Source organism: Adelges cooleyi, unplaced genomic scaffold (assembly GCF_023614345.1).
Source record: "Adelges cooleyi isolate 19-005CV unplaced genomic scaffold, UGA_ACOO_1.1 ACOO_flye_CR_arks_rails_tigmint_CR_PRNA_784, whole genome shotgun sequence".
In the NCBI taxonomy this organism is placed as follows: Eukaryota; Metazoa; Arthropoda; class Insecta; order Hemiptera; family Adelgidae; genus Adelges; species Adelges cooleyi.
Window position 1 is genome coordinate 1,005,805 of NW_026096496.1, and position 17,879 is coordinate 1,023,683.

Here is a 17,879-nt window from a genome sequence, read left to right on the forward strand (position 1 = left end):
AATTCATTTTTTTTGACAAAAAAAAATTTTATAAAAACAAATTAACCTAACTTATTCACAAACTTAAATTATGTTTTTAAGTCCTAGTTCCTTAAAAAAATTACATATTAACCTAACTAAATATATATATTTTTTTATAAATATAGATCTATACCTATAACTTAATGTATATATGAAATTCCAAGTCTTCGCTCGCGATATTTCAATTAATCTAATGTATTACATTTGGACAATATATTTTTTTTGTCGAAAAAAAAATATATAAAAAAAAAATTAACCTAACTTATTCCTATACTTAAATTACGTTTTTAAGTCCTAGTTCCTTAAAAAAAAACCTATTAACCTATCTTAAACTATATTTTTTTATAAATATTGATCTATGCCTATAACTTAATGTATATTTAAAATTCCAAGTTTTCGCTCGCGATATTTCAATTAATCTAATTCTTCATTTTTTTGAGTAATTCATTTATTTTGTCGAAAAAATAATTAACCTAACATTATAATTGTATTAAATTCTAAGGGCTCGAATTCAAATTTTAATTAATCTAATTAATTAGCAAAATTGTCGAGATAATTTATAATTTCGAATGTAATTAAATAGTTAACCCTAACCTAACCTAAACATTGACTTGCATCAGAACGTTAATTTGAAACTTTTAAAAGTACCATTCTGAATACAATTAATCTAATGGTAAATATATAGCGAATTTCTTATAAAATACTCTTATAACCTAACCTTAATTATATATTTTTTATAAATATTACTTATAAGTTAGGGGTTTGAAAGCCCAAGTTTTTCACTTGTCGACTTTCAACTAGCCTATTAAACGAGTACGAGGTCATTGATTAGCCATTTCCGATTCATTACAATAATAATGAAATCAAATTAATAAACAATAATTATTGATAATTTGTGTAATGCTAACCATAACACATATATCTTATTAATCACTTTGGATAAACTAATAACTATTAATAATAGTACTTCTTCTTACAATATACTTACATACAATATACAATTTATCTTAATTAAAAAAATATAGTTATTTTGCAGCAACCTAATTAATCTAATACTAAATTACCTAATCCTAAACTTAATGTATGAATGAAATTCCGAATCTTTGCTCGCGATATTTCAAATAATTCTAATATAAGTTATTTTGGGCAATATATTTTTTTTGTCGAAAAAAAATATACAAAAAAAAATTAACCTATCTTATTCCTATACTTAAATTACGTTTTTAAGTCCTAGTTCCTTAAAAAATAACCTATTAACCAAATTTAAACTATATTTTTTTATAAATATTTATCTATACCTATACATTAAGTATATTTGAAATTCCGAGTCTTCGCTCGCGATATTTCAATTAATCTAATTCTTCATTTTTCCACCCTTGAATGACAAGTAATAAGTCATTAACATTATTATTTATTAATACTTACTTGTTTTAAAGTATTAACCTATGAAAGTTTAACGTTTTACAAAATCGCTTTCAACCTAATTTAACCTAATGTATCCTATTTGAATTTGTGATGTAAATATATTTACTCATATAATAGCCAACTACTAACTAAATTGTTGAATATGGGATTAATCTTTACGATATTAAAAACTTATTATTATTAATTAATTATTATATAATTTATTTAATAGATAAGGAAGTTCCATCATGGTTATTAAATCAAATTTAATTACAAATTAACGTTAATATTAATTGTACTATGTTATAATTAATAGATCCGAGAATAGAATTTAGCCTAGCTTCAATTAGTTCGTTAAACAGTTCTTAAATATATGCATTGCGTTTAAAACTATTAAATAAACACACACATTAATTTATAATATAATTTTTACCGCTTGCTGAAATCAATCTTTTGAAGCGTTAGTCCAAACAACTATCTTCTGGGTGGATTTTGTATGCACGTGTAATGTTCTAATTATTAATTTGTCCTCGATCGATCGGGAATCCATTTGTTTTGAGTATGGCTATGTGATGTAGCTCAACAGGGATGGTCAGCAAATAGATACTTTGAATGGTTTTTTTTCACACGACTTAGCGCGGCAGTGTCTCTTGAATTTCGCCAAAACTATGAACACGGGCCAAAATCTTAATGATCTTTTGTTGCCATGAAAAAGCCTGATTTACAGTAGATTTGCTCTTAAACGCGTCCAGATTACCTAGATATAGATCACACAAATAAATTAGATGACAAATATCACAGAAACATATGATAGTTTTCAAAATTTTTAAGTTTAATATTTTTACTAAATTACTAGGGGTTAGCGAATAAATTATATTTATGTTGATGTTTTATTTGACAGCGGGCGACCCAAGTGGAGTCACATAAATAACATGACTATGGTTACAGGCGGTTTTGTGGCAGTCAACGTGTTAAAATCAGCGTTCCAGATTTCATACAAATTTGAAACAATATTACTAAGTAAGTGATGTAGAAACTTTGTTTGAAAACTTGAGGTAGTAATTAAATTAGTTTTTCAATGGTTTTATTTAACAAAATAACATTTTTTTTTTAAAATTAATTTATGAAAATACACGCTTTAACCATACTTACTATCAGATCTTTGTAATAAAAAAGTGAATCGTTGGTACAATTGTTACATAGGCACACAAAAACGAAGGATTTGTTTGCAATTAACGATAGGTAGCAAACAAAAACATGTTTTATCACAAGATAATTTAAAAAAAAATTGTATTCAATCAATGATTTTGGTTTTGTAATAAATGTTTAGAATATAAGTTTTTATTTGAAAAATAATATAAAAACGGGTGTTTTCAAATTTGGTTCCAGATCTTGTAGTTATATGTCTTATGTGTATTATAATAAATTAATATATATTTTGGAATGTTTATGTTACAATTAAATATGTAAGCTAAAAAGTGAGCATATTTAAAAAAAAAAAAATAATCATTATGGTGTCATGAATCGCTTATTATATAAACTACATTACGATAATAATAATAAATATACTTACAAGTTACAATACGATTTGTAACGCTGCAATCGCCTTTTTTACACATATACGCCATCGCTTGTGAGCGTCCTTGGTCCGAGCCCCGAAGGGCAATTTTTTGGATAGCGGTACTTGGACAGCTTAAGATTATCTATGGATACAATCAAAAGGAAAATTGAGCAATTAGTAATATTCTAAGACAATAATTAGGATAATCTAGAGTATTTTGGTGTCCGGTTTCGTCGGCCAATATGAACGCACGTCTGTTGTCACGCGGTTCGTTATCAATATATTCAAAGGTAAGCTAATACCTGCAGGTAAGCAACCTCTCTTCACCTACATCTCCCAGAATAGATGAAACAAATCAAAGGTATTCTCTTTAACAAATAAGTTTGCTGTACTTTCGAAAGAAGGTACAATTCTTGACATTGTTAAAACAGCTTACAAAGACAATCCCAACCTTGAAGATTATAATCCTTTTTAATTTTTTTAAGGAAAAGATATATAATTTTCACTCATATATGCCAAAAGCTTCCAAACTTTTTAGCATAATTATAAAACACTTACATCACTCAACTCTCGTAATTGACATATCCACTGCTTTCAAGCAACTCGGCCACACGGTTTTACGTGTTACAAATATTTTAAGCTAAAACACTAAACGTCCACTGTCTCTTTGGAGAATTGATTTAGGATTACCTGACAATAATACAGAGATTTTTAATATCTCATCCTTTCTTAGTATACGCGTTAAGATCGGAAACCACGGAAGCATAATTTTATTCCTCAGTCAAGAATTGTCAACCCTATTTTCATACTAAAAATATGTGTTCTCATCAACCACGTTGCGTAAAATGCGGTGATGACCATTCCTCAGTGGAATGTCAAAAACCACGAGACTAACCAGCCAAATGTGCTCTTGGCAACAAAGATCATACTGCAAGCTACAAAGGATGTAAAATCTATCAAAAATTATTTTCTAAAAGTAAATCCAAAATCAATAACGAGTCTAATCGGGATAAAAATAAAACAAACAGAGAAATCGCCAGTCAATTCCCATTGATTACACAGCATCACAGCCCCGCTCTTACGCATCGGTCTTCGGTCACGTCAATACCGGTAAAGCAACATCTCTCCCGATCATCGAACCCCTATCGAAGTTCCTGGACGAGTTTAAAGCGATTATCAATCCTTTGGTCTTCCTCCTAACATCGACTCTGCAGGCATTAATCGTCAGTCTACTAAACCGTAAATCACACGATATAGCAGTTTTTTTTCTCATTCTCATTATATTATTATGGCACTATTATATTATATTCATACTAAACTTTTATTTTCTATATTATCACTTTTTACAACAATATTGTATACATATAATTTTTTTTTTGTGTTTTTAAACTAAAAATGATTCTACTTAAATTATGGCTCATGATAATATTCATAGGCAATTTATTAACTTGACCTTTTTAAAATTATGTGAAAACAAATATTCCTGTTTTTTTTAAGGTGACGGTTTCATGAAAAATTACGTACTTGACTTCGTGATTGTTAGAGGTGGGAGGATAGAGAAAATGAGGTATAGGGAGAGTTGGAGTAAGTGGAGAGAAAGAGTTGAAGGGATTAAAGAGGTGGAGGAAGATAGGGTCTAAATTTCATGTAGAAGGATTAGGGAGTAGTGGTGTCAGACAGTGGGTGAAAATGATAAATGAGGAGAAGTGATTGATTCATGTTGAAGAGGTGGAGGGAATGAACTATCGATTTCTAAATCGATAGTTAGATAGAGTCGCAGGTCGACTTTAATAACGTTATTTTTTGTTTGTATTTATTTACAATAAGATCTTCCTAGCTAATGCTATCTCATCTGAGGATATACAATATACAGATACAGTTTTAACTTTTTATAAAATGATAATAGTAGGACTGCGAGAAATATAAGATAATTATAAAAATAATTAATTAATCAGATCGTGTGGACGGCCGCATCTTAAGCGTCGTTAGACTGATGAATGTATGTGTAAATTGAAGTAAAGTGAACCTGTTGATTTTAATGAACTATGAATTTTTTCCGCCAGAGTAATTATGAGATCGTGGATGTTTTTAATTTGGATGTCTCTATGTAAATTATTGTTGCGTTCGAACCAGGGAGCGTTAGTTATTACTCTTATTAAATTATTTTGGAAGGTTTGAATTTTTCCAAGTATAGTAGATGCACAACTACCCTAATAGAGGAAGCGTAGGCGAAACTGCAGTTGAGAACGGTGCTGATTTAACTATTTTGATTCCAGAGCGACCATATAATGAGTAAGTCTATTTTTTTATGAATTTTATTAGTTAGCTTTTTAGACTAGTCGAATGAGATATTTTTGTGATTAAGAGTTAATTAAAATGTCATTGTATAATTTCATTACTACAAAAATACCATGAGTGTTGGGTTTAAATTTTATTATAGATTATAAACGACCATTCAAAACTTCTGTTACATTAAGTTTTACAGGATTACTTTTATAAGATAAACAACTGACTCGTGTGTTTTTATTTTTATAATATTATATTTTTGGGATATTTTTCTTACGATAGCCATTTTTTTACAAGCTTTAATAAGCGTTTGTTTTCTTATTTTTGGTGTTTATTAAAAAATAATACGGAATCCAATGACGTCATTTATCGAAACATTTGTTTTGGAGTTAAAACAAATCCAATTACAAATTTAAAAACATGGAATTAGTAACGCATAAGTTCATGATCCTGAGGTTTTTCGAGTGTATAAAAATGAGCTGTAAAAGACGAATTTCTTCATGGGTCTATTGCAACAAAAAAAACCGCACGCTTGGTATTTAGTTTATTTCTGCCCACGAGCAGCTACATCGTATGTGTTTCACCAGGATCATAAAAAAAACCCACTTTTTGACAATGTATACACCGAGAACATAATAATAAGGATAAAAAGGCAGAGTCACGATATTGTTGAAAGGGTTAGAGAATAAAAAATCCAAGAGAGAAAAAATGTAGAGCCAGATGCTAGAAGCAGGTATGCTATTGTATCGCAAGTGTCTAATAAAATATAGGGAACTAATATATAATATAATAGCATGACAATCAGCTATAAAAGAAGAAGAGAAAATATGGAAATAAAACGATAAACTATGTTGCAAAAGCACGCAATCGATAGTTGACAATATTCGATTTTGAAAATTTGGTTGTAAGAGAACTAAACATCGGAATCGCGTACACCAATATCGATTATGTTCGTTCAATACATATTTTATTTTATAACGTGTTATCTATCGATTGTAGCAATTATACGGGTGTCTATAGTTAGTTGGAAGACCCTCACCAAAAATCAGTCCAACATCTTCGGGCAAAATAAAAATGTACAAAAATAAATAATATGCTGTATGTAATTGTTGGATAGTTAGTTATTTGCGTGGTAAACTGAACTAATAATGAATTAAATAAATACAAATCACAATTATAAATTAAAGTTGTTAGAACTAGACGTCAGCCCCTGTGATTACCGATTAACTCTGAATAAATACATGCGCCTACTAAATCACGAAACAACGAAATAATAATAATAAATGGTAAAAAACGGATAACTTGATACATATTACTTATTTGGTTAATGTAAAATTACTCACAGAACGACTGCAAAAAATTACTAAAAATAGAAATAAAAAAAAATCAAACACTTAACTATTTTAATTATGGTAACCTATTCCTATTCCAAAGTATGACTTTTGTTGTTTCTGTGCCTCTGTGCCGTAAATAAAATGATTTGACTATGATTAGAATTAACAGCGACTGCCCCTCCCCGTGACAATAAAATATAACACAATTAAATATTAAAACTCGCGCGAAGAGAACTACACAAAGTAATCTAGAGAGTTTTACAAGAATTCACTACTTGTATGTTTTGCACAGACACAACTGCATGTGACAGTCATAGAAAAAAACGGGCGTGGCACATTTGTATACAACAAATATGGCCCGGTACGTGTGTCAAATCTCATTTGGACATTTTTAATTATAAAACGTGGTTGGTTATATGCATAGAAAAAAATTGCAGTTACATTTTCTTCGTTCGTCTGCAATTATCGCACTTGACCTCAATAAAAAAAGCGGCATTTAAAAAAAATCCCGTTAAATTTGGCTGTAAGCAATATTGAAACGACCTGACTCGGTTACAAACCGTTGCACGAATACATTGTCGTCGGGTGTAGTTAAACAAATAATGTAAGTAAAAATAAAAAAAAATTGTATACTTACACAAATCCCCTTCGAAACGAATAGCTGCTGCACACGACATCAAAACGCCTTCGGTAACAATTGAACACTGCGACTGGCGCAAGCATCCCGGATCCTACGTTCGATCCCTTGCCAGGAGAGATGACGTGCGGTAACCATGGAGATGCGTTGGAGGTGTGGTGGCGGTAAAGGACGTTAAGAGGTGGGAAGGGTGGGTGAACACGATCGATTCAAGAGGGTTCGCGACCTGACAAAAAAAATAAAAACCTTTAGAAAATAAAAAAAAGAAACTCGTATTAATTGAGATTTCATAATGAATTATTTTGTATAATTGCTTGTAGATTTGAAAAGTTAAAATGCCTAGAAGTAAAGTGGTGTCATAAGAGTACCTCCCATTAAAACTAACTTGGAATGTGCAGTTAATGACGTTTCTAAAAAAAATGTATCAATATCTCAAGCTGTAAGTACTTATAATGTGTCGAAAACTACATTGTTACGACATTTTAAATTGTTTAATGGCTTGCATAAAGATAGTTATACTTATACATCAAATATTAATTGACGCAAAATATTTACTGTAGTAGAAGAGAATGACTCAATTGTTTGAGTCGAAGTCATTTCGCTCCTGACAGAATATATAATTTGGATATAACAAGGAATTTCATAGTGCATGCACCTCCAAAAATCATTGCCACTAAGGAGACTAATAAAGTTGGCTGTATGACCTCTGGCGAACGCCCGTAAATGTTACAATGATTTGTGCTATAAACACTACCGGCAATCATGTTCCACCATGGTTATATTTCCACGAAAAATATGTACTGAGCCTATGTTGTTACAATTTCCGCCTGGTATAATTGGAGGTGCCAATCCATCTGACTGGTCTAATAATATTATATTTTTAGAGTATATAAAACATTTTATTAAACACACAAAACCATCTGCTGAAAATAAAGTTTTATTTATTTTGGACAACCACGAATCTCACATAACAATAGAAGCTATTATATTGGCCAGAGAGAACCATATTATTTTCTTAACATTAACAACTCATACGTCACATAAATTCCAGCCTCTGGACCGAACAGTATTCGGTCCATACAAAACATTTTATAATCGAGCTGTTAAAGAGTGGATGGTAGAAAACAGGCGTCCAATCACTATTTATAATATAGGTGGAAGTATTTTAAAAGCTTATGGCCGGGCATTTTCAGTTCAAAATATTACAAAAGGCTTTCAAGTGACAGGAATTTATCTTCTGAATGAAGGGATTTTTGAAGATGATGAATTTTTACTATCTTATGTGACTGATCGCCCATCAACAACCCCAATACAACTGATGAAACTATCCAAGGTACAATTGAAACTGAACAACAACCTGGTCCATCTAATTGTTCAATGTTAAAGGAAACTGTACTACAACCTTATCTATTTAATAGTTCAATGTCAATTGAAACAGAACCACGACATGGTCCATCCAATGAAACGCATAAAACACACCCACAGCTTACCCCAATTATTACTCTAAGACATGATCGGGAGCACGACACAGAGCCACTCGACAAGGAGCCACTCGACAAACAGCCACCGAAAATCAACACGGAGCCACTCGACAAACAGCCACCCGAAGAGATACCAACATGTACAATATTTATGTAAAATGTACGATTATTATTTGTGTATGTTGTGCGGCCGACACCACATATTATAACGGAGTAATAGCAAAAAATGTAATTTCCAAATAGTATATCAATAAAAATAAAAACAGTAACTTAGTAGAAAATATTATATTTTTAATAAAACCCCTATTGTATAGTAAACATTGTTACTATGTTCATTATTTTGTTACTAATATTTCAATTTACTCAACAGGATTTATTGTTAACTCATGCTATTATTAATAATTATTGTTCCTAAATACTTTTAGTCTATTATTATAAATAATTGTACATTTTTATATTATTGATACTTATTTATTAACATAATTCATAGGTAAAAAAATTATGTATATTGCAACGATATCAATTGAATAATATTGTAACTTGCTTTCATGTATTCCAATTAAATTACAAATATATTTTAAATATAAAACAAATGAAGTTTATAAACATTGTTTTATTTGTGTGCATTTTCATGAGTATCGGATTGAACGATCCATGTATATATTATATATACAACTAAAAAGTATTTGATGAAGGTTTTTACTTTTTATTGACTTAGAACTAATTATTAAAAACTCAGAAGCAGAGTATTTTCCACTCATTTAGCTTATACTATATCCCATAGGCCATCTATATAAATTGGATTTTTTTATCTGATTAATTATTTCTATTTTTATCATCTATATATATAAAAATGAATGTATGTGTGTTTGTCACTCACAATTTTCATCAGAGTTTGTAGCAAAACAGCATTATATATTTATTTTGTATTAATATGTAATAGGTAGAATCATAAAATATAAATGAATAACCAAATTATAAAAAATTATTAACATGTATTAGCCCGTAATACTTTATAATATTAGCGGGGCGCGATAAAACGTTAATATTTACTAAGTCATCCTCAAGTCTCAACAATGTGCATAGGGCGAGCTAAAAATTGTTCATTGTTCGCTATAGCAAAATCCCAACCAAGTCAAATATTAGCGTGATGAAATTATGTTTGTAAAAAAAAAAAGGGCCACGACGGGCGGGAGGCAGGTAGACGAGGAATCCGCTGATAATCGAGCGGCGATCGACGGACGAAGTACCCAGCGGGTGCGGGTAGACTTGCGGTGCCGGGCGCGCCCGTATGTCGATTTCGGCGAACTTTAAAAGTCTGTAACTTCCAAACTAAATGCGAGCGGCGCAAAATTTTTACATATTCGTAATCAGCATTAAAAGTTCTATCGATTTTTAAAAAATCGAAAAAAAGAGTGCCCGGTAAAGTAGATTTATACCATAATTATTTATAATGTTTTACCTATATTTTGTTATTTTTCCAACTATGTTAAAAATTTAAAAACTTAGCCAAGTGGAAATAATTTAGTAAACATTTTTTATCAACTTGATTATATTAATTTAGTATTTTTCTTTAATAATGTACAATTGTTTCTAACTTTAATATTAAAATAACTTGTATGAAATCCGTTGTGTTAATAATATGTACACTATAAGTTTTTATTCAACAAATAATTAATATTATAATTTATATGTTTATTACTGCCGATAACAACAATAAAATTAGATAAAACAGTAAAATCATCAATTTTTTTAGTAAAAACTATTTCCTTGCAGTCTTTTGTTATGTACTGGCCACCGTCAACGTGTTGAACCATTAAATTTATTTTTTGATAACTCGAATTTTATAATTATTTAAGATCAGTGATGGATGGCTGCAGTTGGTAACCAACCGTTAGTTTGTATAAACTTGACCATAGTAAACTTAGTAATATTAACTTTTCGTTAATAACTTTTTAACCGTATGAGACCCACTTCACGTTAATTATAATATCACACACTAAGTATCATTCATTTTGTGAAACCCTTGTGTACTCTATGCACATGTATAAAAATATCTAGATAATGCAATCGACAACGCCAATACACATGTCACTTAAATTTAAGTTATAGCTAACTTTTAACTTGTATAATATTATAATAGTGTAAAATAAGGAAATCTGTGTTTATAAATATAAATGTATTAAAATACATTTGAACTTTTTTGTTGTTTGTGCGTTTATACATAATATCTTTGATTAATGATAATATTATGTATATTATATTATAACACCTGAGTTAATTTGGATTGTTTTTAAGAAGTCATGTGAATTTACTACTCATAAATTCGTTATAGTTTGACTTGGTTTATATATATTTTAATATAGATTGTATTATAAACTATTAACTATTAACTCCAGCCTTCCCCTTGCATCTGCTCTTGTTTACACATAAATGGAGTGATCTATTTTATATATTAGCTGGATATTAGTGATAAATCTGATGAGTGTATCCTATCTAGATCCAAAAGAACCATACCGGTTATTTTAGACTACAAAAAACGATTGCCGGCTTAATAATATATAAACATTTTATTCAGCATCGGCAAGGCGCCAGTCTACCATAGGTTGTCCCTGTTTGAATTTACTATTGTGTAGCTAAGTATAAACAAATACTAACAATTAAGCATTGGTAGTGTATATGGAAAAAAATATCAACCAAAAAATAAAAAATAGCTGTATATTTCAATAACAAATGGAACTTATCACAGATGTTATAAAAATAGTGTAGACAGTAGACACAACGCGGTCACACGACGCGCGTAACAGTGTTTATGTACACTATTATAATTTATAACTTATAAGATTCTGTTCAAATAATAAGTGTCAGCTAAAATACGTTCGATGACATTATTTTCGACCTAAATATTTTTCGTAAATATTATTTTCGACTTAAATATTTTTCGGCTATTATATTTTCGGTTAATATATGTTTCGGTTCTAAATTTTTTCGGAACTATTATTTTTGGCATATATATAACATCATGACAAAATAGATAGGTATGATGTGAACTGTCGTGATACGCAGTATCGGCCATCTTGCTTTTCTCCAAACGTTATCAGGCGGTAGTAATCAATATTCATGCTATCACTTACATGTGTTCCGTGAGATGACATTATGTTAAAATAATTTATTTTTAATTAAAATTATAAATCTAATAGTTATTCCAATGATTTTTCCTAATAGACAAAAAACGTTTCTTATAGAGTTATGTCTTTAATATCACACATTGTGTAGTTAATGCTCCAATGTATAAAAACCAAGGAATGAGATTATAACAATATACACATTTTATAGATCTTTTCACAATCTAACCCCTGTGGGTTAGGGTTAAGAATAGATATACAGTAACTCCTGCTAATTAAAGGCGCTTAAAGGGACGTAGCAGTAAGACACAGTAACTACTACTGCAGCAGCTTGCATACATCTCACAAAACATACTGGCTCATCAACTGTGATGCAAAAAGCAAGAGAGAACTACCTACTGTATTCCTTGCCTTAGAATAAGGATAAACTAAACTATGTTGGTTGCAGGAAAAGGCTTTTACAAGTAATTGAAAGAAGTCTTTTTTGCATCATTTAACCTGTCTATGGATTTAAAATATATACATCAATACATATTTATTATATATTTAATTGTATAAAAAACTGTTTTCAGCAGAGCCAAGCAGTTTAAATACTTAGGGTTAGTACTAATTGAAAAGAATGATATAGATAAGGAAATTTCATATAACATATGGTGTTGTACTATTAGCTAATCCGTCTTGACTAAAACTATTATTATTAAAAAAAAAAAAATTATACAAAATGTAATTTAAGTACCATACTTCTCTATTAAAACAAATTACATAACCTAAATTGTAGTTATAGTAAAATGATTATCGGCACCGATCCAATGTACGACTTATATTTGTCCAATGTGCGACCTACACCTTTTTATGAACACTTAGACTTGGACCGGTGCCTGAGTATCTTACTAATATCATACCTCAATAGTATTGAATTTGGCTCTCCTTGATTTTTGAGGTGAATAGCCTGCTAATTTGTGTACTAAAGTTTTCTCAACAATGTCATTAGCATTGAAATGTAATGAACATACAAAAGCTACAACAACACCAACTCCTTTCATCTCGAGAAAAACTAAATATTTAACATCTGTTACCTTTATCTACATTTAATAGGTTTATTACTTTGAATTTGCAAGTCCCATTTTTTTTTTAATTCCTCATTTTTAGGAAATTTGTGAAGATGGATGTGTGGATTTTTGTAAATATAAAGAGATTGGAGATGATACTACGATGTCTAACAGCAGGTAAACAGAAATACTGGGTGGCGTTTATACTGTTAGTCTGATACAGAATATTCTTCCAGGGGTTTTGCACAACATCCAATTAACTTCAACAACAAATATTCAATATAGTGTCAAAAATCCGTCTATGGATTACAGTGTCCGTGGAGAAATATATGATATGTCCATTTAATCTTCCTCTGGTCACATTCTAGCTGAAAAAACAACAAATGGTTAAATAATATTAATAATAAATATATATAAAACCAATTTTAAATGAATTACTAATGTTAACGTTTGTTAATTGTGAAGTTAAAATTAAATATAACGAAAATTGATAATGACATTTTTTTATACCATTTAACTTCCAACTTTTTATACCATTCAACTTAAATTATCTATCAATAACACTTGGAAGAGTGATTTCATGAATAGACTATATTTGTGACCGGTATATATCAAGTGGACCTAGTTTGTTATCTCATACCAATGAAGCGTAAGATCTACAAGTAAATGCAATTTTTCTTGTACAAAAACTAACAATGTTAGAAAATAGTAAATTAAATTATTAAAAAGAAAGATAATTTACATTTGATTTCTTTTTTTTTAAATACCCTATATTAGGGTGTTTTAGATTGATATTAAAACTAATTTTGTATCAATATTTGTATTAATACTACAAATCTAGAATGTTTTCCTTACCTAGTCTATTTAGACAATGATAAAACAATTATTTCTTCCAGTTAGTGTCAATGGAGAACTGTTCAACCAGCATCTTTGACTCATCTTAAAACTGAAAGATCTATTATTAATAAATAAGTTAAAAGTTGAAATGTTAATTATTAAAATAATAGAGATTAAATCAATTAAAACAATTTTACAAAAAATAACACCATACTACATTACCACATTTAATCAGACTAGAGATAGTTTTAGCAACCAAACCGCTCTAATGAATAAGCATACCGATAAGCTTTTTATGACTTCAGACAACTACCATCATACTGTAAAACATAATTTACTTGTATTAATAGTTTATTTAAATAGGATGTATAATATTGTCACACAAATAGTAGTACAATATAGTGTATGTATGAACTTTGTCGCTAGGTACTATAATTGATAAATATATATTTATTATTTATATTGTTTATATATTGCAAGTTTGAATTATGAATTAAAAAAGTTTTCTAATGAATTAAAATTTTTTTAATTAAATTTCATTAGTAAATTTATTTAAAAGTAATTTTATACATATGATTATAGTTGTCGTCATATGAACTAATGGTTTTATTATTATCTAAATGTTTCATAATTAACAGGTTACATCATATAAATGTCATCATATTAAATTCACATAATTTAAATCTACACATTTATCAACAAACGAAACTGTACAACTAGAGATTGTGAAAACGCGCAAATAAACACATTAAATATTGTATAAATTATGTATCCGACAATGTTCCGTGAATAACAGTGGACAGCTTGGCAATTCACCAACGACCCGGACTCGAGGATTAGCGATTGCACAACTGGAAAAAGGTCACCAATGCGGGGATGCCAATGACTCCTTCCATTCCACCCGGATGGCAATTTTGCGTAAATACCAGCCGTTTCGCCAGACCAGATCAGAAGTGTCTTGGCTGTGTATTGCTCCACGTACCTGCAACGAGACTCTTATTATACTGTTTGTGTATTAAATTTATGGTCATTCCTAAAGATTGAAACCAAATAATAAAGCGATCAAAATCACTTTATAACTTAAAACAGTCATTCAGGGAATCGATGCTCATAAATAGCTTCATATCATCAGCATAATATAGTAATTTACAGTTAGCTAAATTATGAATAATACCGTTGACAAGTAAAGAGAACAAAATGGGAGATAAATGTCCACCTTGAGGAATCCCAGACGAAGCCAAGAATAAATTTGACTTAACTCGAAATAGTTTGACCCATGTATGTCTATTGCTGAGATAAGAACTGAACCAGGTTAAGAGTGGTTCACCGAATCTAGATTTTCTAAGTACTTTAATTAGTACATCATGATTTACTAAGTCGAAGGCCTTTTTAAAATCAGTATATAATACATCTACCTGAGATTTTTGGTTGAAAGCACTGAAAATAAAATTGCAGAACACAAGGTTGCAAGTGGTAGTTGAACGTCCAGGATAAAAGACATGCTGTTCTTCCATAATAATACTGTTAACCGATAGTTGTATTTTATTTAAGACAAGTTTCTCAAATACCTTAGAAATATGAGATTGTACAGTTATGGGTCCATAATTAGAAATAATAGAAGGGTTGCCAGATTTGGGAATGGGCGTAACGGAACTGATTTTTAATATAGACGGATAAACACCTGTATCCAAAGACTTACTAAAGATGAGCCAGAGGGGATAGGAAATAATAGATGTTAGCTGAAAAAATAGCTCACCACAAATACCGTCAGGACCAACCAACCAGTTACCACGAAACTCAGATAGACAGTAATAGACATCGTGCACACTTAAACTTATATTATTCGGTAAATCAAACTCTGATATACCTAATGTGTCTGCATCTAAATCAACAGTATTAGAAGAATAAACAGAGGAAAAATATGATATAAATAGATCAGCCGCTTCTTGTTCATTAGATGAAGTTATACCATTGTAGGTCAACACTTTAGGAATACTGCAAGAACTACGGTTATTTTTTATAAACTTCCAAAAATACTGAGGGTTTTTTAAAGCGATAATTCAGTGGATTCAACGTAAGTCCTATAATGCTTTCTAGATTCAAATTTGTATTTGGCACGTAAAAATGAAAATTGCTTGTAGGCAGCAATACTGGAAGTTCGTATATACCACAAATGAGCAATTTTCTTTTGTACTAGCCTTTAGCTGCTTGGAAAACCAAATTGGATATGTTGATTCATTAAAGTGACATTTAGGTACATAATTTATAATATATTGATGTAGAGCATCATAGAAGACCTTCATAGCTGAATCAGCATTTTGGAGAATCCAAGTAGAATGTCAATCAAAGTAATTCATGAATGAGCAAATATTAGCAAAGCTGGCTTTTCTAAAATTGAAAAAAGATTGTTTTCGATCGCAGGTAGGTGCAGTAAAATCAATGGGTAAAGAAATGTTTAGAGCAGGATGAAACGAATCGATAGGTACTAAGGGCTCAAGAGACTGGCCGATTTCAATAAGATTATCGTTACAGAACACCAAGTCTAACAAAGAACTATGGCCATTGACAGTACAATTTTTCTGATAGAAGTGATAAGTAGCAAAGGTCTCCGGAATACAGAGAGCGCGAAGAGCAGAACCACGTATGTACAATAACCCGTCAACGCTATTACTCCAGGTTATTTCAGGCAAATTATAATCTCTACAACAGATAAAAGTATGACAAGGATAATTCTGAATAACATACTCAACAGATTCAGCGTGGGTATCAAAAGTACAAAAGCCGGAGTTAGGAGGAATATATACAGCACCAATTATGCATTTTTTAGAACCCAACGTGAATCCTACAAATAATTGCTCAACATTAAGTATAGGTATAGTGATAAATTTTGAAGGATTATCTTATATCATAATATCATAATGCCAATAAGAACACCACCACCACGTAAATAAACACTACTGGCTGTACAACGCTCATATCTATAAATATTATATTTTGTAAAACCTAGTTCACAATATTGTTGATACTATTTGTTAACCAAGTTTCAGTTAACACCCAAAATATATAATCTAAAGCAGAAGCATTACAATTAAGCTTCACTAATTTCGTACGAAGGCCACGACAGTTTTGGTAGAATCCATTGACAGGTACAGTAGTTGAAAGGTCCTTAGGAGTGACTTTTCAGAGGTCCCTTTGTTTCCCAGTTTTTGAGTTGGACATTTCCACTTTGGGTATACCATTGACGTGTACAATCTTCAGGTTAGATTCACCATCAGAAGTTCTTTTCTCTAGTTCTTGATGACAAGAACGTAGCAATTGGCGCTGTAATGGTGTTTTGTCCCTCACTAGGCGATTTTTACCTCCGGAGCTAGCATTTGTTCGCTTAAGGCCCGATTTTTCAATTGAAATATTAACTGCCAGTTAGCTAACCACCAGTTACTTTAATCCGCCGATTAAAACGCTGGTTAAATAGTAAGCTGTTTATCAATCGATAGTCGATCTCTCGGTTACACCTCAAAGAGCCACTCGACACGGAGCCACTCGACAAGCAGCCACCGAAAATCGACACGGAGCCACTCGACAAACAGCCACTCCAAGGGGTACCAACATATACAATAATTATAAAAAATGCACGATTATTATTCGTGTTTAGGGCAGTTCTTCCAAAAAATGATAAGAGATAAGAGTTCTTCCAAAAGATAACACAAATTTTTATTTTATCAGCGTGACCAACCCAGAAACACCAAAATATAAAATCACATTCTATCAGTCTGCCAATTCTATCAGAATAAAAGTAACTAAAATATAACTAACGTTTGTCAGAGTTAACTGTTATCTCTAGAACTAAACGGCAATAATTCAAATGATAAAAAAAATAACCGTGTTAAAATATATTATATTTTCTTAAATAGTACACATTTTTACGATACATTTATAATGACAAAAAACCAACTAGTTCATATGACGACAACGATAATTATTGGTAAATAAAATTTACTTTCGTTTCTTATTAATATTAAATGAATATTTTTATTAGAATTCTTTTTTAATTCATAATTCAAAACTCTTATTTTCACATAATATAAACTTGCAATATTTAATATGAATAACATAATATATTTATCAATTATAGTACCTAGCGACA

General features: G+C 30.3%; 1 long non-coding RNA gene across 1 annotated transcript; it reads right to left on the reverse strand.

The window, feature by feature from the left end:
- Positions 1 to 1,881: 1,881 nt before the first annotated feature.
- Positions 1,882 to 7,292, reverse strand: LOC126845351 (uncharacterized). Its single transcript, XR_007686762.1, has 3 exons — positions 7,244 to 7,292; positions 2,999 to 3,128; positions 1,882 to 2,182 (listed from the first exon to the last, which is right to left on the reverse strand). It is a non-coding gene; the product is annotated as an uncharacterized LOC126845351 (long non-coding RNA).
- Positions 7,293 to 17,879: the final 10,587 nt, after the last annotated feature.